At 40.5% G+C, this 23,675-nt stretch overlaps 49 non-coding genes across 49 annotated transcripts; all 49 read right to left on the bottom strand.

Moving 5' to 3' along the window:
- Positions 1–266: 266 nt before the first annotated feature.
- trnak-uuu lies at positions 267–339 on the bottom strand. Its single transcript has one exon. It is a non-coding gene; the product is annotated as a tRNA-Lys (tRNA).
- Positions 340–700: 361 nt separating this feature from the next.
- trnak-uuu lies at positions 701–773 on the bottom strand. Its single transcript has one exon. It is a non-coding gene; the product is annotated as a tRNA-Lys (tRNA).
- A 363-nt stretch (positions 774–1,136) lies between these two features.
- Positions 1,137–1,209, bottom strand: trnak-uuu. The gene has a single exon. It is a non-coding gene; the product is annotated as a tRNA-Lys (tRNA).
- Positions 1,210–1,570: 361 nt separating this feature from the next.
- Positions 1,571–1,643, bottom strand: trnak-cuu. The gene has a single exon. It is a non-coding gene; the product is annotated as a tRNA-Lys (tRNA).
- A 363-nt stretch (positions 1,644–2,006) lies between these two features.
- Positions 2,007–2,079, bottom strand: trnak-uuu. Its single transcript has one exon. It is a non-coding gene; the product is annotated as a tRNA-Lys (tRNA).
- A 361-nt stretch (positions 2,080–2,440) lies between these two features.
- Positions 2,441–2,513, bottom strand: trnak-cuu. Its single transcript has one exon. It is a non-coding gene; the product is annotated as a tRNA-Lys (tRNA).
- Positions 2,514–2,876: 363 nt separating this feature from the next.
- Positions 2,877–2,949, bottom strand: trnak-uuu. The gene has a single exon. It is a non-coding gene; the product is annotated as a tRNA-Lys (tRNA).
- Positions 2,950–3,302: 353 nt separating this feature from the next.
- On the bottom strand, positions 3,303–3,375 carry trnak-uuu. Its single transcript has one exon. It is a non-coding gene; the product is annotated as a tRNA-Lys (tRNA).
- Positions 3,376–3,736: 361 nt separating this feature from the next.
- Positions 3,737–3,809, bottom strand: trnak-cuu. Its single transcript has one exon. It is a non-coding gene; the product is annotated as a tRNA-Lys (tRNA).
- A 363-nt stretch (positions 3,810–4,172) lies between these two features.
- On the bottom strand, positions 4,173–4,245 carry trnak-uuu. Its single transcript has one exon. It is a non-coding gene; the product is annotated as a tRNA-Lys (tRNA).
- A 353-nt stretch (positions 4,246–4,598) lies between these two features.
- Positions 4,599–4,671, bottom strand: trnak-uuu. The gene has a single exon. It is a non-coding gene; the product is annotated as a tRNA-Lys (tRNA).
- A 361-nt stretch (positions 4,672–5,032) lies between these two features.
- On the bottom strand, positions 5,033–5,105 carry trnak-cuu. The gene has a single exon. It is a non-coding gene; the product is annotated as a tRNA-Lys (tRNA).
- Positions 5,106–5,468: 363 nt separating this feature from the next.
- On the bottom strand, positions 5,469–5,541 carry trnak-uuu. Its single transcript has one exon. It is a non-coding gene; the product is annotated as a tRNA-Lys (tRNA).
- A 361-nt stretch (positions 5,542–5,902) lies between these two features.
- On the bottom strand, positions 5,903–5,975 carry trnak-cuu. The gene has a single exon. It is a non-coding gene; the product is annotated as a tRNA-Lys (tRNA).
- Positions 5,976–6,349: 374 nt separating this feature from the next.
- On the bottom strand, positions 6,350–6,422 carry trnak-cuu. The gene has a single exon. It is a non-coding gene; the product is annotated as a tRNA-Lys (tRNA).
- Positions 6,423–6,785: 363 nt separating this feature from the next.
- On the bottom strand, positions 6,786–6,858 carry trnak-uuu. Its single transcript has one exon. It is a non-coding gene; the product is annotated as a tRNA-Lys (tRNA).
- A 363-nt stretch (positions 6,859–7,221) lies between these two features.
- On the bottom strand, positions 7,222–7,294 carry trnak-uuu. The gene has a single exon. It is a non-coding gene; the product is annotated as a tRNA-Lys (tRNA).
- A 365-nt stretch (positions 7,295–7,659) lies between these two features.
- On the bottom strand, positions 7,660–7,732 carry trnak-uuu. Its single transcript has one exon. It is a non-coding gene; the product is annotated as a tRNA-Lys (tRNA).
- A 373-nt stretch (positions 7,733–8,105) lies between these two features.
- On the bottom strand, positions 8,106–8,178 carry trnak-cuu. Its single transcript has one exon. It is a non-coding gene; the product is annotated as a tRNA-Lys (tRNA).
- Positions 8,179–8,538: 360 nt separating this feature from the next.
- On the bottom strand, positions 8,539–8,611 carry trnak-cuu. The gene has a single exon. It is a non-coding gene; the product is annotated as a tRNA-Lys (tRNA).
- Positions 8,612–8,984: 373 nt separating this feature from the next.
- Positions 8,985–9,057, bottom strand: trnak-cuu. Its single transcript has one exon. It is a non-coding gene; the product is annotated as a tRNA-Lys (tRNA).
- Positions 9,058–9,856: 799 nt separating this feature from the next.
- On the bottom strand, positions 9,857–9,929 carry trnak-uuu. Its single transcript has one exon. It is a non-coding gene; the product is annotated as a tRNA-Lys (tRNA).
- Positions 9,930–10,301: 372 nt separating this feature from the next.
- Positions 10,302–10,374, bottom strand: trnak-cuu. Its single transcript has one exon. It is a non-coding gene; the product is annotated as a tRNA-Lys (tRNA).
- A 364-nt stretch (positions 10,375–10,738) lies between these two features.
- Positions 10,739–10,811, bottom strand: trnak-uuu. Its single transcript has one exon. It is a non-coding gene; the product is annotated as a tRNA-Lys (tRNA).
- Positions 10,812–11,172: 361 nt separating this feature from the next.
- On the bottom strand, positions 11,173–11,245 carry trnak-cuu. The gene has a single exon. It is a non-coding gene; the product is annotated as a tRNA-Lys (tRNA).
- Positions 11,246–12,045: 800 nt separating this feature from the next.
- trnak-uuu lies at positions 12,046–12,118 on the bottom strand. Its single transcript has one exon. It is a non-coding gene; the product is annotated as a tRNA-Lys (tRNA).
- Positions 12,119–12,491: 373 nt separating this feature from the next.
- On the bottom strand, positions 12,492–12,564 carry trnak-cuu. The gene has a single exon. It is a non-coding gene; the product is annotated as a tRNA-Lys (tRNA).
- A 374-nt stretch (positions 12,565–12,938) lies between these two features.
- On the bottom strand, positions 12,939–13,011 carry trnak-uuu. Its single transcript has one exon. It is a non-coding gene; the product is annotated as a tRNA-Lys (tRNA).
- Positions 13,012–13,372: 361 nt separating this feature from the next.
- Positions 13,373–13,445, bottom strand: trnak-cuu. Its single transcript has one exon. It is a non-coding gene; the product is annotated as a tRNA-Lys (tRNA).
- A 374-nt stretch (positions 13,446–13,819) lies between these two features.
- trnak-uuu lies at positions 13,820–13,892 on the bottom strand. Its single transcript has one exon. It is a non-coding gene; the product is annotated as a tRNA-Lys (tRNA).
- A 361-nt stretch (positions 13,893–14,253) lies between these two features.
- On the bottom strand, positions 14,254–14,326 carry trnak-cuu. Its single transcript has one exon. It is a non-coding gene; the product is annotated as a tRNA-Lys (tRNA).
- An 808-nt stretch (positions 14,327–15,134) lies between these two features.
- trnak-cuu lies at positions 15,135–15,207 on the bottom strand. The gene has a single exon. It is a non-coding gene; the product is annotated as a tRNA-Lys (tRNA).
- Positions 15,208–15,571: 364 nt separating this feature from the next.
- trnak-uuu lies at positions 15,572–15,644 on the bottom strand. The gene has a single exon. It is a non-coding gene; the product is annotated as a tRNA-Lys (tRNA).
- A 373-nt stretch (positions 15,645–16,017) lies between these two features.
- trnak-cuu lies at positions 16,018–16,090 on the bottom strand. The gene has a single exon. It is a non-coding gene; the product is annotated as a tRNA-Lys (tRNA).
- Positions 16,091–16,464: 374 nt separating this feature from the next.
- On the bottom strand, positions 16,465–16,537 carry trnak-uuu. Its single transcript has one exon. It is a non-coding gene; the product is annotated as a tRNA-Lys (tRNA).
- Positions 16,538–16,898: 361 nt separating this feature from the next.
- Positions 16,899–16,971, bottom strand: trnak-cuu. The gene has a single exon. It is a non-coding gene; the product is annotated as a tRNA-Lys (tRNA).
- An 800-nt stretch (positions 16,972–17,771) lies between these two features.
- Positions 17,772–17,844, bottom strand: trnak-uuu. Its single transcript has one exon. It is a non-coding gene; the product is annotated as a tRNA-Lys (tRNA).
- A 373-nt stretch (positions 17,845–18,217) lies between these two features.
- On the bottom strand, positions 18,218–18,290 carry trnak-cuu. The gene has a single exon. It is a non-coding gene; the product is annotated as a tRNA-Lys (tRNA).
- Positions 18,291–18,664: 374 nt separating this feature from the next.
- trnak-uuu lies at positions 18,665–18,737 on the bottom strand. Its single transcript has one exon. It is a non-coding gene; the product is annotated as a tRNA-Lys (tRNA).
- Positions 18,738–19,098: 361 nt separating this feature from the next.
- On the bottom strand, positions 19,099–19,171 carry trnak-cuu. The gene has a single exon. It is a non-coding gene; the product is annotated as a tRNA-Lys (tRNA).
- A 374-nt stretch (positions 19,172–19,545) lies between these two features.
- trnak-uuu lies at positions 19,546–19,618 on the bottom strand. Its single transcript has one exon. It is a non-coding gene; the product is annotated as a tRNA-Lys (tRNA).
- A 361-nt stretch (positions 19,619–19,979) lies between these two features.
- trnak-cuu lies at positions 19,980–20,052 on the bottom strand. Its single transcript has one exon. It is a non-coding gene; the product is annotated as a tRNA-Lys (tRNA).
- An 820-nt stretch (positions 20,053–20,872) lies between these two features.
- Positions 20,873–20,945, bottom strand: trnak-cuu. Its single transcript has one exon. It is a non-coding gene; the product is annotated as a tRNA-Lys (tRNA).
- A 374-nt stretch (positions 20,946–21,319) lies between these two features.
- trnak-uuu lies at positions 21,320–21,392 on the bottom strand. The gene has a single exon. It is a non-coding gene; the product is annotated as a tRNA-Lys (tRNA).
- Positions 21,393–21,765: 373 nt separating this feature from the next.
- Positions 21,766–21,838, bottom strand: trnak-cuu. The gene has a single exon. It is a non-coding gene; the product is annotated as a tRNA-Lys (tRNA).
- A 374-nt stretch (positions 21,839–22,212) lies between these two features.
- Positions 22,213–22,285, bottom strand: trnak-uuu. The gene has a single exon. It is a non-coding gene; the product is annotated as a tRNA-Lys (tRNA).
- A 373-nt stretch (positions 22,286–22,658) lies between these two features.
- Positions 22,659–22,731, bottom strand: trnak-cuu. The gene has a single exon. It is a non-coding gene; the product is annotated as a tRNA-Lys (tRNA).
- Positions 22,732–23,105: 374 nt separating this feature from the next.
- Positions 23,106–23,178, bottom strand: trnak-uuu. The gene has a single exon. It is a non-coding gene; the product is annotated as a tRNA-Lys (tRNA).
- Positions 23,179–23,551: 373 nt separating this feature from the next.
- On the bottom strand, positions 23,552–23,624 carry trnak-cuu. Its single transcript has one exon. It is a non-coding gene; the product is annotated as a tRNA-Lys (tRNA).
- Between the last annotated feature and the right edge of the window lie 51 nt (positions 23,625–23,675).

Below are 23,675 nucleotides of genomic sequence, written 5' to 3' on the forward strand. Positions count from 1 at the left end.
AGTATCAAAATTTGAGAGCCACAAAATTTATTGAACGCAACCTTAAAGGTAATTGGTTTTCAAGATGAACAATCGTCAATGGAATGCGTAGCCTTTATTCTGTGTATTACCTTGGCATATCTGAGAAAGTCTTGTACAAAGTGTGAGCCCTTACAAATGCACTGTCACGATCTTATGGCTTTCTCTGGTGAGGTCACAGGAATTGTATTTGAAATTGGAGATACAGTATGTTCGAATCTGAATACATATCAGGAGATCAAACTGTGCGCCCAATGTGGGACTCGAACCCACGACCCTGAGATTAAAAGTCTCATGCTCTACCGACTGAGCTAACCGGGCTCTTTTTGTTGTTTCCAAGCAGAAATTTTTCGAGAAAGAACGTTTTTCTTTCGGTGCATGTTATCCTGACATTTGTCTTCATGCATGTAATTTCACAAGTATCTAAATTTGAGAGCCACAAAATGTATTGAACGCAACCTTAACGGTAATTTCTATTCAAGATGAGCAATCGGTCAATGGAATGCGTAGCCTTTATTCTGTGTACGACCTTGGCATATCTGAGGGAGTCTTGTACAAAGCGTGAGCAGTTACGAACCTATGCCCTTCTCTGGTGAGGTCAGAGGAATTGTATTTGAAACTGGACAGACAGTATATTTGAATCATAATGTCCCCCAACGACAAATCAGAAGAGTAAACCTTGCGCCCAATGTGGGGCTCGAACCCACGACCCTGAGATTAAAAGTCTCATGCTCTACCGACTGAGCTAACCGGGCTCTTTTCGTTGTTTCCAAGCAGAAATTTTTCGAGAAAGAACGTTTTTGTTTCGGTGAATTTTATCCTGGCATTTGTCTTCATACATGTAATTTCACAAGTATCAAAATTTGAGAGCCACAAAATTTATTGAACGCAACCTTAAAGGTAATTGGTTTTCAAGATGAACAATCGTCAATGGAATGCGTAGCCTTTATTCTGTGTATTACCTTGGCATATCTGAGAAAGTCTTGTACAAAGTGTGAGCCCTTACAAATGCACTGTCACGATCTTATGGCTTTCTCTGGTGAGGTCACAGGAATTGTATTTGAAATTGGAGATACAGTATGTTCGAATCCGAATACATATCAGGAGATCAAACTGTGCGCCCAATGTGGGACTCGAACCCACGACCCTGAGATTAAAAGTCTCATGCTCTACCGACTGAGCTAACCGGGCTCTTTTTGTTGTTTCCAAGCAGAAATTTTTCGAGAAAGAACGTTTTTCTTTCGGTGCATGTTATCCTGACATTTGTCTTCATCCATGTAATTTCACAAGTATCTAAATTTGAGAGCCACAAAATGTATTGAACGCAACCTTAAAGGTAATTTCTATTCAAGATGAGCAATCGGTCAATGGAATGCGTAGCCTTTATTCTGTGTACTACCTTGGCATATCTGAGGGAGTCCTGTACAAAGCGTGAGCAGTTACGAACCTATGCCCTTCTCTGGTGAGGTCAGAGGAATTGTATTTGAAACTGGACAGACAGTATCTTTGAATCATAATGTCCCCCAACGACAAATCAGAAGAGTAAACCTTGCGCCCAATGTGGGGCTCGAACCCACGACCCTGAGATTAAGAGTCTCATGCTCTACCGACTGAGCTAACCGGGCTCTTTTTGTTGTTTCCAAGCAGAAATTTTTCGAGAAAGAACGTTTTTGTTTCGGTGAATTTTATCCTGGCATTTGTCTTCATACATGTAATTTCACAAGTATCAAAATTTGAGAGCCACAAAATTTATTGAACGCAACCTTAAAGGTAATTGGTTTTCAAGATGAACAATTGTCAATGGAATGCGTAGCCTTTATTCTGTGTATTACCTTGGCATATCTGAGAAAGTCTTGTACAAAGTGTGAGCCCTTACAAATGCACTGTCACGATCTTATGGCTTTCTCTGGTGAGGTCACAGGAATTGTATTTGAAATTGGAGATACAGTATGTTCGAATCCAAATACATATCAGAAGATCAAACTGTGCGCCCAATGTGGGACTCGAACCCACGACCCTGAGATTAAAAGTCTCATGCTCTACCGACTGAGCTAACCGGGCTCTTTTTGTTGTTTCCAAGCAGAAATTTTTCGAGAAAGAACGTTTTTCTTTCGGTGCATGTTATCCTGACATTTGTCTTCATGCATGTAATTTCACAAGTATCTAAATTTGAGCGCCACAAAGTGTATTGAACGCAACCTTAACGGTAATTTCTATTCAAGATGAGGAATCAGTCAATGGAATGCGTAGCCTTTATTCTGTGTACTACCTTGGCATATCTGAGGGAGTCTTGTACAAAGCGTGAGCAGTTACGAACCTATGCCCTTCTCTGGTGAGGTCAGAGGAATTGTATTTGAAACTGGACAGACAGTATCTTTGAATCATAATGTCCCCCAACGACAAATCAGAAGAGTAAACCTTGCGCCCAATGTGGGGCTCGAACCCACGACCCTGAGATTAAGAGTCTCATGCTCTACCGACTGAGCTAACCGGGCTCTTTTTGTTGTTTCCAAGCAGAAATTTTTCGAGAAAGAACGTTTTTGTTTCGGTGAATTTTATCCTGGCATTTGTCTTCATACATGTAATTTCACAAGTATCAAAATTTGAGAGCCACAAAATTTATTGAACGCAACCTTAAAGGTAATTGGTTTTCAAGATGAACAATTGTCAATGGAATGCGTAGCCTTTATTCTGTGTATTACCTTGGCATATCTGAGAAAGTCTTGTACAAAGTGTGAGCCCTTACAAATGCACTGTCACGATCTTATGGCTTTCTCTGGTGAGGTCACAGGAATTGTATTTGAAATTGGAGATACAGTATGTTCGAATCCAAATACATATCAGAAGATCAAACTGTGCGCCCAATGTGGGACTTGAACCCACGACCCTGAGATTAAAAGTCTCATGCTCTACCGACTGAGCTAACCGGGTTCTTTCTGTTGTTTCCAAGCAGAAATTTTTCGAGAAAGAACGTTTTTGTTTCGGTGAATTTTATCCTGGCATTTGTCTTCATACATGTAATTTCACAAGTATCAAAATTTGAGAGCCACAAAATTTATTGAACGCAACCTTAAAGGTAATTGGTTTTCAAGATGAGCAATCGTCAATGGAATGTGTAGCCTTTATTCTGTGGCATATCTGAGAAAGTCTTGTACAAAGTGTGAGCCCTTACAAATGCACTGTCACGATCTTATGGCTTTCTCTGGTGAGGTCACAGGAATTGTATTTGAAATTGGAGATACAGTATGTTCGAATCCAAATACATATCAGAAGATCAAACTGTGCGTCCAATGTGGGACTCGAACCCACGACCCTGAGATTAAAAGTCTCATGCTCTACCGACTGAGCTAACCGGGCTCTTTTTGTTGTTTCCAAGCAGAAATTTTTCGAGAAAGAACGTTTTTCTTTCGGTGCATGTTATCCTGGCATTTGTCTTCATGCATGTAATTTCACAAGTATCTAAATTTGAGAGCCACAAAATGTATTGAACGCAACCTTAAAGGTAATTTCTATTCAAGATGAGCAATCGGTCAATGGAATGCGTAGCCTTTATTCTGTGTACGACCTTGGCATATCTGAGGGAGTCTTGTACAAAGCGTGAGCAGTTGCGAACCTATGCCCTTCTCTGGTGAGGTCAGAGGAATTGTATTTGAAACTGGACAGACAGTATCTTTGAATCATAATGTCCCCCAACGACAAATCAGAAGAGTAAACCTTGCGCCCAATGTGGGGCTCGAACCCACGACCCTGAGATTAAGAGTCTCATGCTCTACCGACTGAGCTAACCGGGCTCTTTTTGTTCTTTCAAAGCATAAATTTTTCGAGAAAGAACGTTTTTGTTTCGGTGAATTTTATCCTGGCATTTGTCTTCATACATGTAATTTCACAAGTATCAAAATTTGAGAGCCACAAAATTTATTGAACGCAACCTTAAAGGTAATTGGTTTTCAAGATGAACAATTGTCAATGGAATGCGTAGCCTTTATTCTGTGTATTACCTTGGCATATCTGAGAAAGTCTTGTACAAAGTGTGAGCCCTTACAAATGCACTGTCACGATCTTATGGCTTTCTCTGGTGAGGTCACAGGAATTGTATTTGAAATTGGAGATACAGTATGTTCGAATCCAAATACATATCAGAAGATCAAACTGTGCGCCCAATGTGGGACTTGAACCCACGACCCTGAGATTAAAAGTCTCATGCTCTACCGACTGAGCTAACCGGGCTCTTTCTGTTGTTTCCAAGCAGAAATTTTTCGAGAAAGAACGTTTTTGTTTCGGTGAATTTTATCCTGGCATTTGTCTTCATACATGTAATTTCACAAGTATCAAAATTTGAGAGCCACAAAATTTATTGAACGCAACCTTAAAGGTAATTGGTTTTCAAGATGAGCAATCGTCAATGGAATGTGTAGCCTTTATTCTGTGGCATATCTGAGAAAGTCTTGTACAAAGTGTGAGCCCTTACAAATGCACTGTCACGATCTTATGGCTTTCTCTGGTGAGGTCACAGGAATTGTATTTGAAATTGGAGATACAGTATGTTCGAATCCAAATACATATCAGAAGATCAAACTGTGCGTCCAATGTGGGACTCGAACCCACGACCCTGAGATTAAAAGTCTCATGCTCTACCGACTGAGCTAACCGGGCTCTTTTTGTTGTTTCCAAGCAGAAATTTTTCGAGAAAGAACGTTTTTCTTTCGGTGCATGTTATCCTGGCATTTGTCTTCATGCATGTAATTTCACAAGTATCTAAATTTGAGAGCCACAAAATGTATTGAACGCAACCTTAAAGGTAATTTCTATTCAAGATGAGCAATCGGTCAATGGAATGCGTAGCCTTTATTCTGTGTACGACCTTGGCATATCTGAGGGAGTCTTGTACAAAGCGTGAGCAGTTGCGAACCTATGCCCTTCTCTGGTGAGGTCAGAGGAATTGTATTTGAAACTGGACAGACAGTATCTTTGAATCATAATGTCCCCCAACGACAAATCAGAAGAGTAAACCTTGCGCCCAATGTGGGGCTCGAACCCACGACCCTGAGATTAAGAGTCTCATGCTCTACCGACTGAGCTAACCGGGCTCTTTTTGTTCTTTCAAAGCATAAATTTTTCGAGAAAGAACGTTTTTGTTTCGGTGAATTTTATCCTGGCATTTGTCTTCATGCATGTAATTTCACAAGTATCAAAATTTGAGAGCCACAAAATTTATTGAACGCAACCTTAAAGGTAATTGGTTTTCAAGATGAACAATTGTCAATGGAATGCGTAGCCTTTATTCTGTGTATTACCTTGGCATATCTGAGAAAGTCTTGTAAAAAGTGTGAGCCCTTACAAATGCACTGTCACGATCTTATGGCTTTCTCTGGTGAGGTCACAGGAATTGTATTTGAAATTGGAGATACAGTATGTTCGAATCCAAATACATATCAGAAGATCAAACTGTGCGCCCAATGTGGGACTCGAACCCACGACCCTGAGATTAAAAGTCTCATGCTCTACCGACTGAGCTAACCGGGCTCTTTTTGTTGTTTCCAAGCAGAAATTTTTCGAGAAAGAACGTTTTTCTTTCGGTGCATGTTATCCTGAAATTTGTCTTCATGCATGTAATTTCACAAGTATCTAAATTTGAGAGCCACAAAATGTATTGAACGCAACCTTAACAGTAATTTCTATTCAAGATGAGCAATCGGTCAATGGAATGCGTAGCCTTTATTCTGTGTACGACCTTGGCATATCTGAGGGAGTCTTGTACAAAGCGTGAGCAGTTACGAACCTATGCCCTTCTCTGGTGAGGTCAGAGGAATTGTATTTGAAACTGGACAGACAGTATATTTGAATCATAATGTCCCCCAACGACAAATCAGAAGAGTAAACCTTGCGCCCAATGTGGGGCTCGAACCCACGACCCTGAGATTAAGAGTCTCATGCTCTACCGACTGAGCTAACCGGGCTCTTTTTGTTGTTTCCAAGCAGAAATTTTTCGAGAAAGAACGTTTTTGTTTCGGTGAATTTTATCCTGGCATTTGTCTTCATACATGTAATTTCACAAGTATCAAAATTTGAGAGCCACAAAATTTATTGAACGCAACCTTAAAGGTAATTGGTTTTCAAGATGAACAATTGTCAATGGAATGCGTAGCCTTTATTCTGTGTATTACCTTGGCATATCTGAGAAAGTCTTGTACAAAGTGTGAGCCCTTACAAATGCACTGTCACGATCTTATGGCTTTCTCTGGTGAGGTCACAGGAATTGTATTTGAAATTGGAGATACAGTATGTTCGAATGGTGATGTCCTCCAAATACATATCAGAAGATCAAACTGTGCGCCCAATGTGGGGCTCGAACCCACGACCCTGAGATTAAGAGTCTCATGCTCTACCGACTGAGCTAACCGGGCTCTTTTTGTTGTCTCAAAGCAGAAATTTTTCGAGAAAGAACGTTTTTGTTTCGGTGAATTTTATCCTGGCATTTGTCTTCATACATGTAATTTCACAAGTATCAAAATTTGAGAGCCACAAAATGTATTGAACGCAACCTTAAAGGTAATTGGTTTTCAAGATGAGCAATCGTCAATGGAATGCGTAGCCTTTATTCTGTGTATTACCTTGGCATATCTGAGAAAGTCTTGTACAAATTGTGAGCCCTTACAAATCCACTGTCACGATCTTATGGCTTTCTCTGGTGAGGTCACAGGAATTGTATTTGAAATTGGAGATACAGTATGTTCGAATCCAAATACATATCAGAAGTTCAAACTGTGCGCCCAATGTGGGACTCGAACCCACGACCCTGAGATTAAAAGTCTCATGCTCTACCGACTGAGCTAACCGGGCTCTTTTTGTTGTCTCAAAGCAGAAATTTTTCGAGAAAGAACGTTTTTGTTTCGGTGAATTTTATCCTGGCATTTGTCTTCATACATGTAATTTCACAAGTATCAAAATTTGAGAGCCACAAAATTTATTGAACGCAACCTTAAAGGTAATTGGTTTTCAAGATGAACGATCGTCAATGGAATGCGGAGCCTCTATTCTGTGTATTACCTTGGCATATCTGAGAAAGTCTTGTACAAAGTGTGAGCCCTTACAAATGCACTGTCACGATCTTATGGCTTTCTCTGGTGAGGTCATAGGAATTGTATTTGAAATTGGAGATACAGTATGTTCGAATCCAAATACATATCAGAAGATCAAACTGTGCGCCCAATGTGGGACTCGAACCCACGACCCTGAGATTAAAAGTCTCATGCTCTACCGACTGAGCTAACCGGGCTCTTTTGGTTGTTTCCAAGCAGAAATTTTTTCGAGAAAGAACATTTTTCTTTCGGTGCATGTTATCCTGACATTTGTCTTCATGCATGTAATTTCACAAGTATCTAAATTTGAGAGCCACAAAATTTATTGAACGCAACCTTAAAGGTAATTGGTTTTCAAGATGAACAATCCTCAATGGAATGCGTAGCCTTTATTCTGTGGCATATCTGAGAAAGTCTTGTACAAAGTGTGAGCCCTTACAAATGCACTGTCACGATCTTATGGCTTTCTCTGGTGAGGTCACAGGAATTGTATTTGAAATTGGAGATACAGTATGTTCAAATCGTGATGTTCTCCAAATACATATCAGAAGATCAAACTGTGCGCCCAATGTGGGACTCGAACCCACGACCCTGAGATTAAAAGTCTCATGCTCTACCGACTGAGCTAACCGGGCTCTTTTTGTTGTTTCCAAGCAGAAATTTTTCGAGAAAGAACGTTTTTCTTTCGGTGCATGTTATCCTGACATTTGTCTTCATGCATGTAATTTCACAAGTATCTAAATTTGAGCGCCACAAAATGTATTGAACGTAACCTTAACGGTAATTTCTATTCAAGATGAGCAATGGGTCAATGGAATGCGTAGCCTTTATTCTGTGTACTACCTTGGCATATCTGAGGGAGTCTTGTACAAAGCTTGAGCAGTTACAAATGCAGTCACGATCCTATGCCCTTCTCTGGTGAGGTCAGAGGAATTGTATTTGAAACTGGACAGACAGTATCTTTGAATCATAATGTCCCCCAACGACAAATCAGAAGATTAAACCTTGCGCCCAATGTGGGGCTCGAACCCACGACCCTGAGATTAAGAGTCTCATGCTCTACCGACTGAGCTAACCGGGCTCTTTTTGCTGTCTCAAAGCAGAAATTTTTCGAGAAAGAACGTTTTTGTTTCGGTGAATTTTATCCTGGCATTTGTCTTCATACATGTAATTTCACAAGTATCAAAATTTGAGAGCCACAAAATTTATTGAACGCAACCTTAAAGGTAATTGGTTTTCAAGATGAGCAATCGTCAATGGAATGCGTAGCCTTTATTCTGTGTATTACCTTGGCATATCTGAGGGAGTCTTGTACAAAGCGTGAGCAGTTACGAACCTATGCCCTTCTCTGGTGAGGTCAGAGGAATTGTATTTGAAACTGGACAGACAGTATATTTGAATCATAATGTCCCCCAACGACAAATCAGAAGAGTAAACCTTGCGCCCAATGTGGGGCTCGAACCCACGACCCTGAGATTAAGAGTCTCATGCTCTACCGACTGAGCTAACCGGGCTCTTTTTGTTGTTTCCAAGCAGAAATTTTTCGAGAAAGAACGTTTTTCTTTCGGTGCATGTTATCCTGACATTTGTCTTCATGCATGTAATTTCACAAGTATCTAAATTTGAGCGCCACAAAATGTATTGAACGTAACCTTAACGGTAATTTCTATTCAAGATGAGCAATGGGTCAATGGAATGCGTAGCCTTTATTCTGTGTACTACCTTGGCATATCTGAGGGAGTCTTGTACAAAGCGTGAGCAGTTACAAATGCAGTCACGATCCTATGCCCTTCTCTGGTGAGGTCAGAGGAATTGTATTTGAAACTGGACAGACAGTATCTTTGAATCATAATGTCCCCCAACAACAAATCAGAAGATTAAACCTTGCGCCCAATGTGGGGCTCGAACCCACGACCCTGAGATTAAGAGTCTCATGCTCTACCGACTGAGCTAACCGGGCTCTTTTTGTTGTCTCAAAGCAGAAATTTTTCGAGAAAGAACGTTTTTGTTTCGGTGAATTTTATCCTGGCATTTGTCTTCATACATGTAATTTCACAAGTATCAAAATTTGAGAGCCACAAAATGTATTGAACGCAACCTTAAAGGTAATTGGTTTTCAAGATGAGCAATCGTCAATGGAATGCGTAGCCTTTATTCTGTGTATTACCTTGGCATATCTGAGAGAGTCTTGTACAAATTGTGAGCCCTTACAAATGCACTGTCACGATCTTATGGCTTTCTCTGGTGAGGTCACAGGAATTGTATTTGAAACTGGAGATACAGTATGTTCGAATCCAAATACATATCAGAAGATCAAACTGTGCGCCCAATGTGCGACTCGAACCCACGACCCTGAGATTAAAAGTCTCATGCTCTACCGACTGAGCTAACCGGGCTCTTTTGGTTGTTTCCAAGCAGAAATTTTTCGAGAAAGAACGTTTTTGTTTCGGTGAATTTTATCCTGGCATTTGTCTTCATACATGTAATTTCACAAGTATCAAAATTTGAGAGCCACAAAATTTATTGAACGCAACCTTAAAGGTAATTGGTTTTCAAGATGAACAATCGTCAATGGAATGCGGAGCCTCTATTCTGTGTATTACCTTGGCATATCTGAGAAAGTCTTGTACAAAGTGTGAGCCCTTACAAATGCACTGTCACGATCTTATGGCTTTCTCTGGTGAGGTCATAGGAATTGTATTTGAAATTGGAGATACAGTATGTTTGAATCCAAATACATATCAGAAGATCAAACTGTGCACCCAATGTGGGACTCGAACCCACGACCCTGAGATTAAAAGTCTCATGCTCTACCGACTGAGCTAACCGGGCTCTTTTGGTTGTTTCCAAGCAGAAATTTTTCGAGAAAGAACGTTTTTCTTTCGGTGCATGTTATCCTGACATTTGTCTTCATGCATGTAATTTCACAAGTATCTAAATTTGAGAGCCACAAAATTTATTGAACGCAACCTTAAAGGTAATTGGTTTTCAAGATGAACAATCCTCAATGGAATGCGTAGCCTTTATTCTGTGTACTACCTTGGCATATCTGAGGGAGTCTTGTACAAAGCGTGAGCAGTTAAAAATGCAGTCACGATCCTATGCCCTTCTCTGGTGAGGTCAGAGGAATTGTATTTGAAACTGGACAGACAGTATCTTTGAATCATAATGTCCCCCAACGACAAATCAGAAGATTAAACCTTGCGCCCAATGTGGGGCTCGAACCCACGACCCTGAGATTAAGAGTCTCATGCTCTACCGACTGAGCTAACCGGGCTCTTTTTGTTGTCTCAAAGCAGAAATTTTTCGAGAAAGAACGTTTTTCTTTCGGTGCATGTTATCCTGACATTTGTCTTCATGCATGTAATTTCACAAGTATCTAAATTTGAGAGCCACAAAATTTATTGAACGCAACCTTAAAGGTAATTGGTTTTCAAGATGAACAATCCTCAATGGAATGCGTAGCCTTTATTCTGTGGCATATCTGAGAAAGTCTTGTACAAAGTGTGAGCCCTTACAAATGCACTGTCACGATCTTATGGCTTTCTCTGGTGAGGTCACAGGAATTGTATTTGAAATTGGAGATACAGTATGTTCAAATCGTGATGTTCTCCAAATACATATCAGAAGATCAAACTGTGCGCCCAATGTGGGACTCGAACCCACGACCCTGAGATTAAAAGTCTCATGCTCTACCGACTGAGCTAACCGGGCTCTTTTTGTTGTTTCCAAGCAGAAATTTTTCGAGAAAGAACGTTTTTCTTTCGGTGCATGTTATCCTGACATTTGTCTTCATGCATGTAATTTCACAAGTATCGAAATTTGAGCGCCACAAAATGTATTGAACGTAACCTTAACGGTAATTTCTATTCAAGATGAGCAATGGGTCAATGGAATGCGTAGCCTTTATTCTGTGTACTACCTTGGCATATCTGAGGGAGTCTTGTACAAAGCGTGAGCAGTTACGAACCTATGCCCTTCTCTGGTGAGGTCAGAGGAATTGTATTTGAAACTGGACAGACAGTATCTTTGAATCATAATGTCCCCCAACGACAAATCAGAAGATTAAACCTTGCGCCCAATGTGGGGCTCGAACCCACGACCCTGAGATTAAGAGTCTCATGCTCTACCGACTGAGCTAACCGGGCTCTTTTTGTTGTCTCAAAGCAGAAATTTTTCGAGAAAGAACGTTTTTGTTTCGGTGAATTTTATCCTGGCATTTGTCTTCATACATGTAATTTCACAAGTATCAAAATTTGAGAGCCACAAAATTTATTGAACGTAACCTTAAAGGTAATTGGTTTTCAAGATGAGCGATTGTCAATGGAATGCGTAGCCTTTATTCTGTGTATTACCTTGGCATATCTGAGAAAGTCTTGTACAAAGTGTGAGCCCTTACAAATGCACTGTCACGATCTCATGGCTTTCTCTGGTGAGGTCACAGGAATTGTATTTGAAATTGGAGATACAGTATGTTTGAATCCAAATACATATCAGAAGATCAAACTGTGCGCCCAATGTGCGACTCGAACCCACGACCCTGCGATTAAAAGTCTCATGCTCTACCGACTGAGCTAACCGGGCTCTTTTGGTTGTTTCCAAGCAGAAATTTTTCGAGAAAGAACGTTTTTCTTTCGGTGCATGTTATCCTGACATTTGTCTTCATGCATGTAATTTCACAAGTATCTAAATTTGAGAGCCACAAAATTTATTGAACGCAACCTTAAAGGTAATTGGTTTTCAAGATGAACAATCCTCAATGGAATGCGTAGCCTTTATTCTGTGGCATATCTGAGAAAGTCTTGTACAAAGTGTGAGCCCTTACAAATGCACTGTCACGATCTTATGGCTTTCTCTGGTGAGGTCACAGGAATTGTATTTGAAATTGGAGATACAGTATGTTCAAATCGTGATGTTCTCCAAATACATATCAGAAGATCAAACTGTGCGCCCAATGTGGGACTCGAACCCACGACCCTGAGATTAAAAGTCTCATGCTCTACCGACTGAGCTAACCGGGATCTTTTTGTTGTTTCCAAGCAGAAATTTTTCGAGAAAGAACGTTTTTCTTTCGGTGCATGTTATCCTGACATTTGTCTTCATGCATGTAATTTCACAAGTATCGAAATTTGAGCGCCACAAAATGTATTGAACGTAACCTTAACGGTAATTTCTGTTCAAGATGAGCAATGGGTCAATGGAATGCATAGCCTTTATTCTGTGTACTACCTTGGCATATCTGAGGGAGTCTTGTACAAAGCGTGAGCAGTTACAAATGCAGTCACGATCCTATGCCCTTCTCTGGTGAGGTCAGAGGAATTGTATTTGAAACTGGACAGACAGTATCTTTGAATCATAATGTCCCCCAACGACAAATCAGAAGATTAAACCTTGCGCCCAATGTGGGGTTCGAACCCACGACCCTGAGATTAAGAGTCTCATGCTCTACCGACTGAGCTAACCGGGCTCTTTTTGTTGTCTCAAAGCAGAAATTTTTCGAGAAAGAACGTTTTTGTTTCGGTGAATTTTATCCTGGCATTTGTCTTCATACATGTAATTTCACAAGTATCAAAATTTGAGAGCCACAAAATTTATTGAACGCAACCTTAAAGGTAATTGGCTTTCAAGATGAGCAATCGTCAATGGAATGCGTAGCCTTTATTCTGTGTATTACCTTGGCATATCTGAGAAAGTCTTGTACAAAGTGTGAGCCCTTACAAATGCACTGTCACGATCTTATGGCTTTCTCTGGTGAGGTCACAGGAATTGTATTTGAAATTGGAGATACAGTATGTTCAAATCGTGATGTCCTCCAAATACATATCAGAAGATCAAACTGTGCGCCCAATGTGGGACTCGAACCCACGACCCTGAGATTAAAAGTCTCATGCTCTACCGACTGAGCTAACCGGGCTCTTTTTGTTGTTTCCAAGCAGAAATTTTTCGAGAAAGAACGTTTTTCTTTCGGTGCATGTTATCCTGACATTTGTCTTCATGCATGTAATTTCACAAGTATCGAAATTTGAGCGCCACAAAATTTATTGAACGCAACCTTAACGGTAATTTCTATTCAAGATGAGCAATCGGTCAATGGAATGCGTAGCCTTTATTCTGTGTACTACCTTGGCATATCTGAGGGAGTCTTGTACAAAGCGTGAGCAGTTACGAACCTATGCCCTTCTCTGGTGAGGTCAGAGGAATTGTATTTGAAACTGGACAGACAGTATCTTTGAATCATAATGTCCCCCAACGACAAATCAGAAGATTAAACCTTGCGCCCAATGTGGGGCTCGAACCCACGACCCTGAGATTAAGAGTCTCATGCTCTACCGACTGAGCTAACCGGGCTCTTTTTGTTGTCTCAAAGCAGAAATTTTTCGAGAAAGAACGTTTTTGTTTCGGTGAATTTTATCCTGACATTTGTCTTCATACATGTAATTTCACAAGTATCAAAATTTGAGAGCCACAAAATTTATTGAACGCAACCTTAAAGGTAATTGGCTTTCAAGATGAGCAATCGTCAATGGAATGCGTAGCCTTTATTCTGTGTATTACCTTGGCATATCTGAGAAAGTCTTGTACAAAGTGTGAGCCCTTACAAATGCACTGTCACGATCTTATGGCTTTCTCTGGTGAGGTCACAGGAATTGTATTTGAAATTGGAGATACAGTATGTTCAAATCGTGATGTCCTCCAAATACATATCAGAAGATCAAACTGTGCGCCCAATGTGGGACTCGAACCCACGACCCTGAGATTAAAAGTCTCATGCTCTACCGACTGAGCTAACCGGGCTCTTTTTGTTGTTTCCAAGCAGAAATTTTTCGAGAAAGAACGTTTTTCTTTCGGTGCATGTTATCCTGACATTTGTCTTCATGCATGTAATTTCACAAGTATCGAAATTTGAGCGCCACAAAATTTATTGAACGCAACCTTAACGGTAATTTCTATTCAAGATGAGCAATCGGTCAATGGAATGCGTAGCCTTTATTCTGTGTACTACCTTGGCATATCTGAGGGAGTCTTGTACAAAGCGTGAGCAGTTACGAACCTATGCCCTTCTCTGGTGAGGTCAGAGGAATTGTATTTGAAACTGGACAGACAGTATCTTTGAATCATAATGTCCCCCAACAACAAATCAGAAGATTAAACCTTGCGCCCAATGTGGGGCTCGAACCCACGACCCTGAGATTAAGAGTCTCATGCTCTACCGACTGAGCTAACCGGGCTCTTTTTGTTGTCTCAAAGCAGAAATTTTTCGAGAAAGAACGTTTTTGTTTCGGTGAATTTTATCCTGGCATTTGTCTTCATACATGTAATTTCACAAGTATCAAAATTTGAGAGCCACAAAATGTATTGAACGCAACCTTAAAGGTAATTGGTTTTCAAGATGAGCAATCGTCAATGGAATGCGTAGCCTTTATTCTGTGTATTACCTTGGCATATCTGAGAGAGTCTTGTACAAATTGTGAGCCCTTACAAATGCACTGTCACGATCTTATGGCTTTCTCTGGTGAGGTCACAGGAATTGTATTTGAAACTGGAGATACAGTATGTTCGAATCCAAATACATATCAGAAGATCAAACTGTGCGCCCAATGTGCGACTCGAACCCACGACCCTGAGATTAAAAGTCTCATGCTCTACCGACTGAGCTAACCGGGCTCTTTTGGTTGTTTCCAAGCAGAAATTTTTCGAGAAAGAACGTTTTTCTTTCGGTGCATGTTATCCTGACATTTGTCTTCATGCATGTAATTTCACAAGTATCTAAATTTGAGAGCCACAAAATTTATTGAACGCAACCTTAAAGGTAATTGGTTTTCAAGATGAACAATCCTCAATGGAATGCGTAGCCTTTATTCTGTGTACTACCTTGGCATATCTGAGGGAGTCTTGTACAAAGCGTGAGCAGTTAAAAATGCAGTCACGATCCTATGCCCTTCTCTGGTGAGGTCAGAGGAATTGTATTTGAAACTGGACAGACAGTATCTTTGAATCATAATGTCCCCCAACGACAAATCAGAAGATTAAACCTTGCGCCCAATGTGGGGCTCGAACCCACGACCCTGAGATTAAGAGTCTCATGCTCTACCGACTGAGCTAACCGGGCTCTTTTTGTTGTCTCAAAGCAGAAATTTTTCGAGAAAGAACGTTTTTCTTTCGGTGCATGTTATCCTGACATTTGTCTTCATGCATGTAATTTCACAAGTATCTAAATTTGAGAGCCACAAAATTTATTGAACGCAACCTTAAAGGTAATTGGTTTTCAAGATGAACAATCCTCAATGGAATGCGTAGCCTTTATTCTGTGGCATATCTGAGAAAGTCTTGTACAAAGTGTGAGCCCTTACAAATGCACTGTCACGATCTTATGGCTTTCTCTGGTGAGGTCACAGGAATTGTATTTGAAATTGGAGATACAGTATGTTCAAATCGTGATGTTCTCCAAATACATATCAGAAGATCAAACTGTGCGCCCAATGTGGGACTCGAACCCACGACCCTGAGATTAAAAGTCTCATGCTCTACCGACTGAGCTAACCGGGCTCTTTTTGTTGTTTCCAAGCAGAAATTTTTCGAGAAAGAACGTTTTTCTTTCGGTGCATGTTATCCTGACATTTGTCTTCATGCATGTAATTTCACAAGTATCTAAATTTGAGCGCCACAAAATGTATTGAACGTAACCTTAACGGTAATTTCTATTCAAGATGAGCAATGGGTCAATGGAATGCGTAGCCTTTATTCTGTGTACTACCTTGGCATATCTGAGGGAGTCTTGTACAAAGCGTGAGCAGTTACAAATGCAGTCACGATCCTATGCCCTTCTCTGGTGAGGTCAGAGGAATTGTATTTGAAACTGGACAGACAGTATCTTTGAATCATAATGTCCCCCAACGACAAATCAGAAGATTAAACCTTGCGCCCAATGTGGGGCTCGAACCCACGACCCTGAGATTAAGAGTCTCATGCTCTACCGACTGAGCTAACCGGGCTCTTTTTGTTGTCTCAAAGCAGAAATTTTTCGAGAAAGAACGTTTTTGTTTCGGTGAATTTTATCCTGGCATTTGTCTTCATACATGTAATTTCACAAGTATCAAAATTTGAGAGCCACAAAATTTATTGAACGCAACCTTAAAGGTAATTGGTTTTCAAGATGAGCAATCGTCAATGGAATGCGTAGCCTTTATTCTGTGTATTACCTTGGCATATCTGAGAAAGTCTTGTACAAAGTGTGAGCCCTTACAAATGCACTGTCACGATCTTATGGCTTTCTCTGGTGAGGTCACAGGAATTGTATTTGAAATTGGAGATACAGTATGTTCAAATCGTGATGTCCTCCAAATACATATCAGAAGATCAAACTGTGCGCCCAATGTGGGACTCGAACCCACGACCCTGAGATTAAAAGTCTCATGCTCTACCGACTGAGCTAACCGGGCTCTTTTTGTTGTTTTCAAGCAGAAATTTTTCGAGAAAGAACGTTTTTCTTTCGGTGCATGTTATCCTGACATTTGTCTTCATACATGTAATTTCACAAGTATCGAAATTTGAGCGCCACAAAATGTATTGAACGTAACCTTAACGGTAATTTCTATTCAAGATGAGCAATGGGTCAATGGAATGCGTAGCCTTTATTCTGTGTACTACCTTGGCATATCTGAGGGAGTCTTGTACAAAGCGTGAGCAGTTACGAACCTATGCCCTTCTCTGGTGAGGTCAGAGGAATTGTATTTGAAACTGGACAGACAGTATCTTTGAATCATAATGTCCCCCAACGACAAATCAGAAGATTAAACCTTGCGCCCAATGTGGGGCTCGAACCCACGACCCTGAGATTAAGAGTCTCATGCTCTACCGACTGAGCTAACCGGGCTCTTTTTGTTGTCTCAAAGCAGAAATTTTTCGAGAAAGAACGTTTTTGTTTCGGTGAATTTTATCCTGGCATTTGTCTTCATACATGTAATTTCACAAGTATCAAAATTTGAGAGCCACAAAATTTATTGAACGTAACCTTAAAGGTAATTGGTTTTCAAGATGAGCAATTGTCAATGGAATGCGTAGCCTTTATTCTGTGTATTACCTTGGCATATCTGAGAAAGTCTTGTACAAAGTGTGAGCCCTTACAAATGCACTGTCACGATCTCATGGCTTTCTCTGGTGAGGTCACAGGAATTGTATTTGAAATTGGAGATACAGTATGTTTGAATCCAAATACATATCAGAAGATCAAACTGTGCGCCCAATGTGCGACTCGAACCCACGACCCTGCGATTAAAAGTCTCATGCTCTACCGACTGAGCTAACCGGGCTCTTTTGGTTGTTTCCAAGCAGAAATTTTTCGAGAAAGAACGTTTTTCTTTCGGTGCATGTTATCCTGACATTTGTCTTCATGCATGTAATTTCACAAGTATCTAAATTTGAGAGCCACAAAATTTATTGAACGCAACCTTAAAGGTAATTGGTTTTCAAGATGAACAATCCTCAATGGAATGCGTAGCCTTTATTCTGTGGCATATCTGAGAAAGTCTTGTACAAAGTGTGAGCCCTTACAAATGCACTGTCACGATCTTATGGCTTTCTCTGGTGAGGTCACAGGAATTGTATTTGAAATTGGAGATACAGTATGTTCAAATCGTGATGTTCTCCAAATACATATCAGAAGATCAAACTGTGCGCCCAATGTGGGACTCGAACCCACGACCCTGAGATTAAAAGTCTCATGCTCTACCGACTGAGCTAACCGGGATCTTTTTGTTGTTTCCAAGCAGAAATTTTTCGAGAAAGAACGTTTTTCTTTCGGTGCATGTTATCCTGACATTTGTCTTCATGCATGTAATTTCACAAGTATCGAAATTTGAGCGCCACAAAATGTATTGAACGTAACCTTAACGGTAATTTCTATTCAAGATGAGCAATGGGTCAATGGAATGCATAGCCTTTATTCTGTGTACTACCTTGGCATATCTGAGGGAGTCTTGTACAAAGCGTGAGCAGTTACAAATGCAGTCACGATCCTATGCCCTTCTCTGGTGAGGTCAGAGGAATTGTATTTGAAACTGGACAGACAGTATCTTTGAATCATAATGTCCCCCAACGACAAATCAGAAGATTAAACCTTGCGCCCAATGTGGGGTTCGAACCCACGACCCTGAGATTAAGAGTCTCATGCTCTACCGACTGAGCTAACCGGGCTCTTTTTGTTGTCTCAAAGCAGAAATTTTTCGAGAAAGAACGTTTTTGTTTCGGTGAATTTTATCCTGGCATTTGTCTTCATACATGTAATTTCACAAGTATCAAAATTTGAGAGCCACAAAATTTATTGAACGCAACCTTAAAGGTAATTGGCTTTCAAGATGAGCAATCGTCAATGGAATGCGTAGCCTTTATTCTGTGTATTACCTTGGCATATCTGAGAAAGTCTTGTACAAAGTGTGAGCCCTTACAAATGCACTGTCACGATCTTATGGCTTTCTCTGGTGAGGTCACAGGAATTGTATTTGAAATTGGAGATACAGTATGTTCAAATCGTGATGTCCTCCAAATACATATCAGAAGATCAAACTGTGCGCCCAATGTGGGACTCGAACCCACGACCCTGAGATTAAAAGTCTCATGCTCTACCGACTGAGCTAACCGGGCTCTTTTTGTTGTTTCCAAGCAGAAATTTTTCGAGAAAGAACGTTTTTCTTTCGGTGCATGTTATCCTGACATTTGTCTTCATGCATGTAATTTCACAAGTATCTAAATTTGAGCGCCACAAAATTTATTGAACGCAACCTTAACAGTAATTTCTATTCAAGATGAGCAATCGGTCAATGGAATGCGTAGCCTTTATTCTGTGTACTACCTTGGCATATCTGAGGGAGTCTTGTACAAAGCGTGAGCAGTTACGAACCTATGCCCTTCTCTGGTGAGGTCAGAGGAATTGTATTTGAAACTGGACAGACAGTATCTTTGAATCATAATGTCCCCCAACGACAAATCAGAAGATTAAACCTTGCGCCCAATGTGGGGCTCGAACCCACGACCCTGAGATTAAGAGTCTCATGCTCTACCGACTGAGCTAACCGGGCTCTTTTTGTTGTCTCAAAGCAGAAATTTTTCGAGAAAGAACGTTTTTGTTTCGGTGAATTTTATCCTGGCATTTGTCTTCATACATGTAATTTCACAAGTATCAAAATTTGAGAGCCACAAAATTTATTGAACGCAACCTTAAAGGTAATTGGCTTTCAAGATGAGCAATCGTCAATGGAATGCGTAGCCTTTATTCTGTGTATTACCTTGGCATATCTGAGAAAGTCTTGTACAAAGTGTGAGCCCTTACAAATGCACTGTCACGATCTTATGGCTTTCTCTGGTGAGGTCACAGGAATTGTATTTGAAATTGGAGATACAGTATGTTCAAATCGTGATGTCCTCCAAATACATATCAGAAGATCAAACTGTGCGCCCAATGTGGGACTCGAACCCACGACCCTGAGATTAAAAGTCTCATGCTCTACCGACTGAGCTAACCGGGCTCTTTTTGTTGTTTCCAAGCAGAAATTTTTCGAGAAAGAACGTTTTTCTTTCGGTGCATGTTATCCTGACATTTGTCTTCATGCATGTAATTTCACAAGTATCGAAATTTGAGCGCCACAAAATTTATTGAACGCAACCTTAACGGTAATTTCTATTCAAGATGAGCAATCGGTCAATGGAATGCGTAGCCTTTATTCTGTGTACTACCTTGGCATATCTGAGGGAGTCTTGTACAAAGCGTGAGCAGTTACGAACCTATGCCCTTCTCTGGTGAGGTCAGAGGAATTGTATTTGAAACTGGACAGACAGTATCTTTGAATCATAATGTCCCCCAACGACAAATCAGAAGATTAAACCTTGCGCCCAATGTGGGGCTCGAACCCACGACCCTGAGATTAAGAGTCTCATGCTCTACCGACTGAGCTAACCGGGCTCTTTTTGTTGTCTCAAAGCAGAAATTTTTCGAGAAAGAACGTTTTTGTTTCGGTGAATTTTATCCTGGCATTTGTCTTCATACATGTAATTTCACAAGTATCAAAATTTGAGAGCCACAAAATTTATTGAACGCAACCTTAAAGGTAATTGGTTTTCAAGATGAACAATCTTCAATGGAATGCGTAGCCTTTATTCTGTGTATTACCTTGGCATATCTGAGAAAGTCTTGTACAAAGTGTGAGCCCTTACAAATGCACTGTCACGATCTTATGGCTTTCTCTGGTGAGGTCACAGGAATTGTATTTGAAATTGGAGATACAGTATGTTCAAATCGTGATGTCCTCCACATACATATCAGAAGATCAAACTGTGCGCCCAATGTGCGACTCGAACCCACGACCCTGAGATTAAAAGTCTCATGCTCTACCGACTGAGCTAACTGGGCTCTTTTTGTTGTTTCCAAGCAGAAATTTTTCGAGAAAGAACGTTTTTCTTTTGGTGCATGTTATCCTGACATTTGTCTTCATGCATGTAATTTCACAAGTATCGAAATTTGAGCGCCACAAAATGTATTGAACGTAACCTTAACGGTAATTTCTATTCAAGATGAGCAATGGGTCAATGGAATGCGTAGCCTTTATTCTGTGTACTACCTTGGCATATCTGAGGGAGTCTTGTACAAAGCGTGAGCAGTTACAAATGCAGTCACGATCCTATGCCCTTCTCTGGTGAGGTCAGAGGAATTGTATTTGAAACTGGACAGACAGTATCTTTGAATCATAATGTCCCCCAACAACAAATCAGAAGATTAAACCTTGCGCCCAATGTGGGGCTCGAACCCACGACCCTGAGATTAAGAGTCTCATGCTCTACCGACTGAGCTAACCGGGCTCTTTTTGTTGTCTCAAAGCAGAAATTTTTCGAGAAAGAATGTTTTTGTTTCGGTGAATTTTATCCTGGCATTTGTCTTCATACATGTAATTTCACAAGTATCAAAATTTGAGAGCCACAAAATTTATTGAACGCAACCTTAAAGGTAAATGGTTTTCAAGATGAGCAATCGTCAATGGAATGCGTAGCCTTTATTCTGTGTATTACCTTGGCATATCTTAGAAAGTCTTGTACAAAGTGTGAGCCCTTACAAATGCACTGTCACGATCTTATGGCTTTCTCTGGTGAGGTCACAGGAATTGTATTTGAAATTGGAGATACAGTATGTTCAAATCGTGATGTCCTCCAAATACATATCAGAAGATCAAACTGTGCGCCCAATGTGGGACTCGAACCCACGACCCTGAGATTAAAAGTCTCATGCTCTACCGACTGAGCTAACCGGGCTCTTTTTGTTGTTTCCAAGCAGAAATTTTTCGAGAAAGAACGTTTTTCTTTCGGTGCATGTTATCCTGACATTTGTCTTCATGCATGTAATTTCACAAGTATCTAAATTTGAGCGCCACAAAATGTATTGAACGTAACCTTAACGGTAATTTCTATTCAAGATGAGCAATGGGTCAATGGAATGCGTAGCCTTTATTCTGTGTACTACCTTGGCATATCTGAGGGAGTCTTGTACAAAGCGTGAGCAGTTACAAATGCAGTCACGATCCTATGCCCTTCTCTGGTGAGGTCAGAGGAATTGTATTTGAAACTGGACAGACAGTATCTTTGAATCATAATGTCCCCCAACGACAAATCAGAAGATTAAACCTTGCGCCCAATGTGGGGCTCGAACCCACGACCCTGAGATTAAGAGTCTCATGCTCTACCGACTGAGCTAACCGGGCTCTTTTTGTTGTCTCAAAGCAGAAATTTTTCGAGAAAGAACGTTTTTGTTTCGGTGAATTTTATCCTGGCATTTGTCTTCATACATGTAATTTCACAAGTATCAAAATTTGAGAGCCACAAAATTTATTGAACGCAACCTTAAAGGTAATTGGTTTTCAAGATGAGCAATCGTCAATGGAATGCGTAGCCTTTATTCTGTGTATTACCTTGGCATATCTGAGAAAGTCTTGTACAAAGTGTGAGCCCTTACAAATGCACTGTCACGATCTTATGGCTTTCTCTGGTGAGGTCACAGGAATTGTATTTGAAATTGGAGATACAGTATGTTCAAATCGTGATGTCCTCCAAATACATATCAGAAGATCAAACTGTGCGCCCAATGTGGGACTCGAACCCACGACCCTGAGATTAAAAGTCTCATGCTCTACCGACTGAGCTAACCGGGCTCTTTTTGTTGTTTTCAAGCAGAAATTTTTCGAGAAAGAACGTTTTTCTTTCGGTGCATGTTATCCTGACATTTGTCTTCATGCATGTAATTTCACAAGTATCTAAATTTGAGCGCCACAAAATGTATTGAACGTAACCTTAACGGTAATTTCTATTCAAGATGAGCAATGGGTCAATGGAATGCGTAGCCTTTATTCTGTGTACTACCTTGGCATATCTGAGGGAGTCTTGTACAAAGCGTGAGCAGTTACAAATGCAGTCACGATCCTATGCCCTTCTCTGGTGAGGTCAGAGGAATTGTATTTGAAACTGGACAGACAGTATCTTTGAATCATAATGTCCCCCAACGACAAATCAGAAGATTAAACCTTGCGCCCAATGTGGGGCTCGAACCCACGACCCTGAGATTAAGAGTCTCATGCTCTACCGACTGAGCTAACCGGGCTCTTTTTGTTGTCTCAAAGCAGAAATTTTTCGAGAAAGAACGTTTTTGTTTCGGTGAATTTTATCCTGGCATTTGTCTTCATACATGTAATTTCACAAGTATCAAAATTTGAGAGCCACAAAATTTATTGAACGCAACCTTAAAGGTAATTGGTTTTCAAGATGAGCAATCGTCAATGGAATGCGTAGCCTTTATTCTGTGTATTACCTTGGCATATCTGAGAAAGTCTTGTACAAAGTGTGAGCCCTTACAAATGCACTGTCACGATCTTATGGCTTTCTCTGGTGAGGTCACAGGAATTGTATTTGAAATTGGAGATACAGTATGTTCAAATCGTGATGTCCTCCAAATACATATCAGAAGATCAAACTGTGCGCCCAATGTGGGGCTCGAACCCACGACCCTGAGATTAAAAGTCTCATGCTCTACCGACTGAGCTAACCGGGCTCTTTTTGTTGTTTCCAAGCAGAAATTTTTCGAGAAAGAACGTTTTTCTTTCGGTGCATGTTATCCTGACATTTGTCTTCATGCATGTAATTTCACAAGTATCGAAATTTGAGCGCCACAAAATGTATTGAACGTAACCTTAACGGTAATTTCTATTCAAGATGAGCAATGGGTCAATGGAATGAGTAGCCTTTATTCTGTGTACTACCTTTGCATATCTGAGGGAGTCTTGTACAAAGCGTGAGCAGTTACAAATGCAGTCACGATCCTATGCCCTTCTCTGGTGAGGTCAGAGGAATTGTATTTGAAACTGGACAGACAGTATCTTTGAATCATAATGTCCCCCAACGACAAATCAGAAGATTAAACCTTGCGCCCAATGTGGGGCTCGAACCCACGACCCTGAGATTAAGAGTCTCATGCTCTACCGACTGAGCTAACCGGGCTCTTTTTGTTGTTTCCAAGCAGAAATTTTTCGAGAAAGAACGTTTTTGTTT

The sequence above is a fragment of the Thunnus albacares genome, chromosome 15 (assembly GCF_914725855.1).
Source record: "Thunnus albacares chromosome 15, fThuAlb1.1, whole genome shotgun sequence".
NCBI classification, from domain to species: Eukaryota; Metazoa; Chordata; class Actinopteri; order Scombriformes; family Scombridae; genus Thunnus; species Thunnus albacares.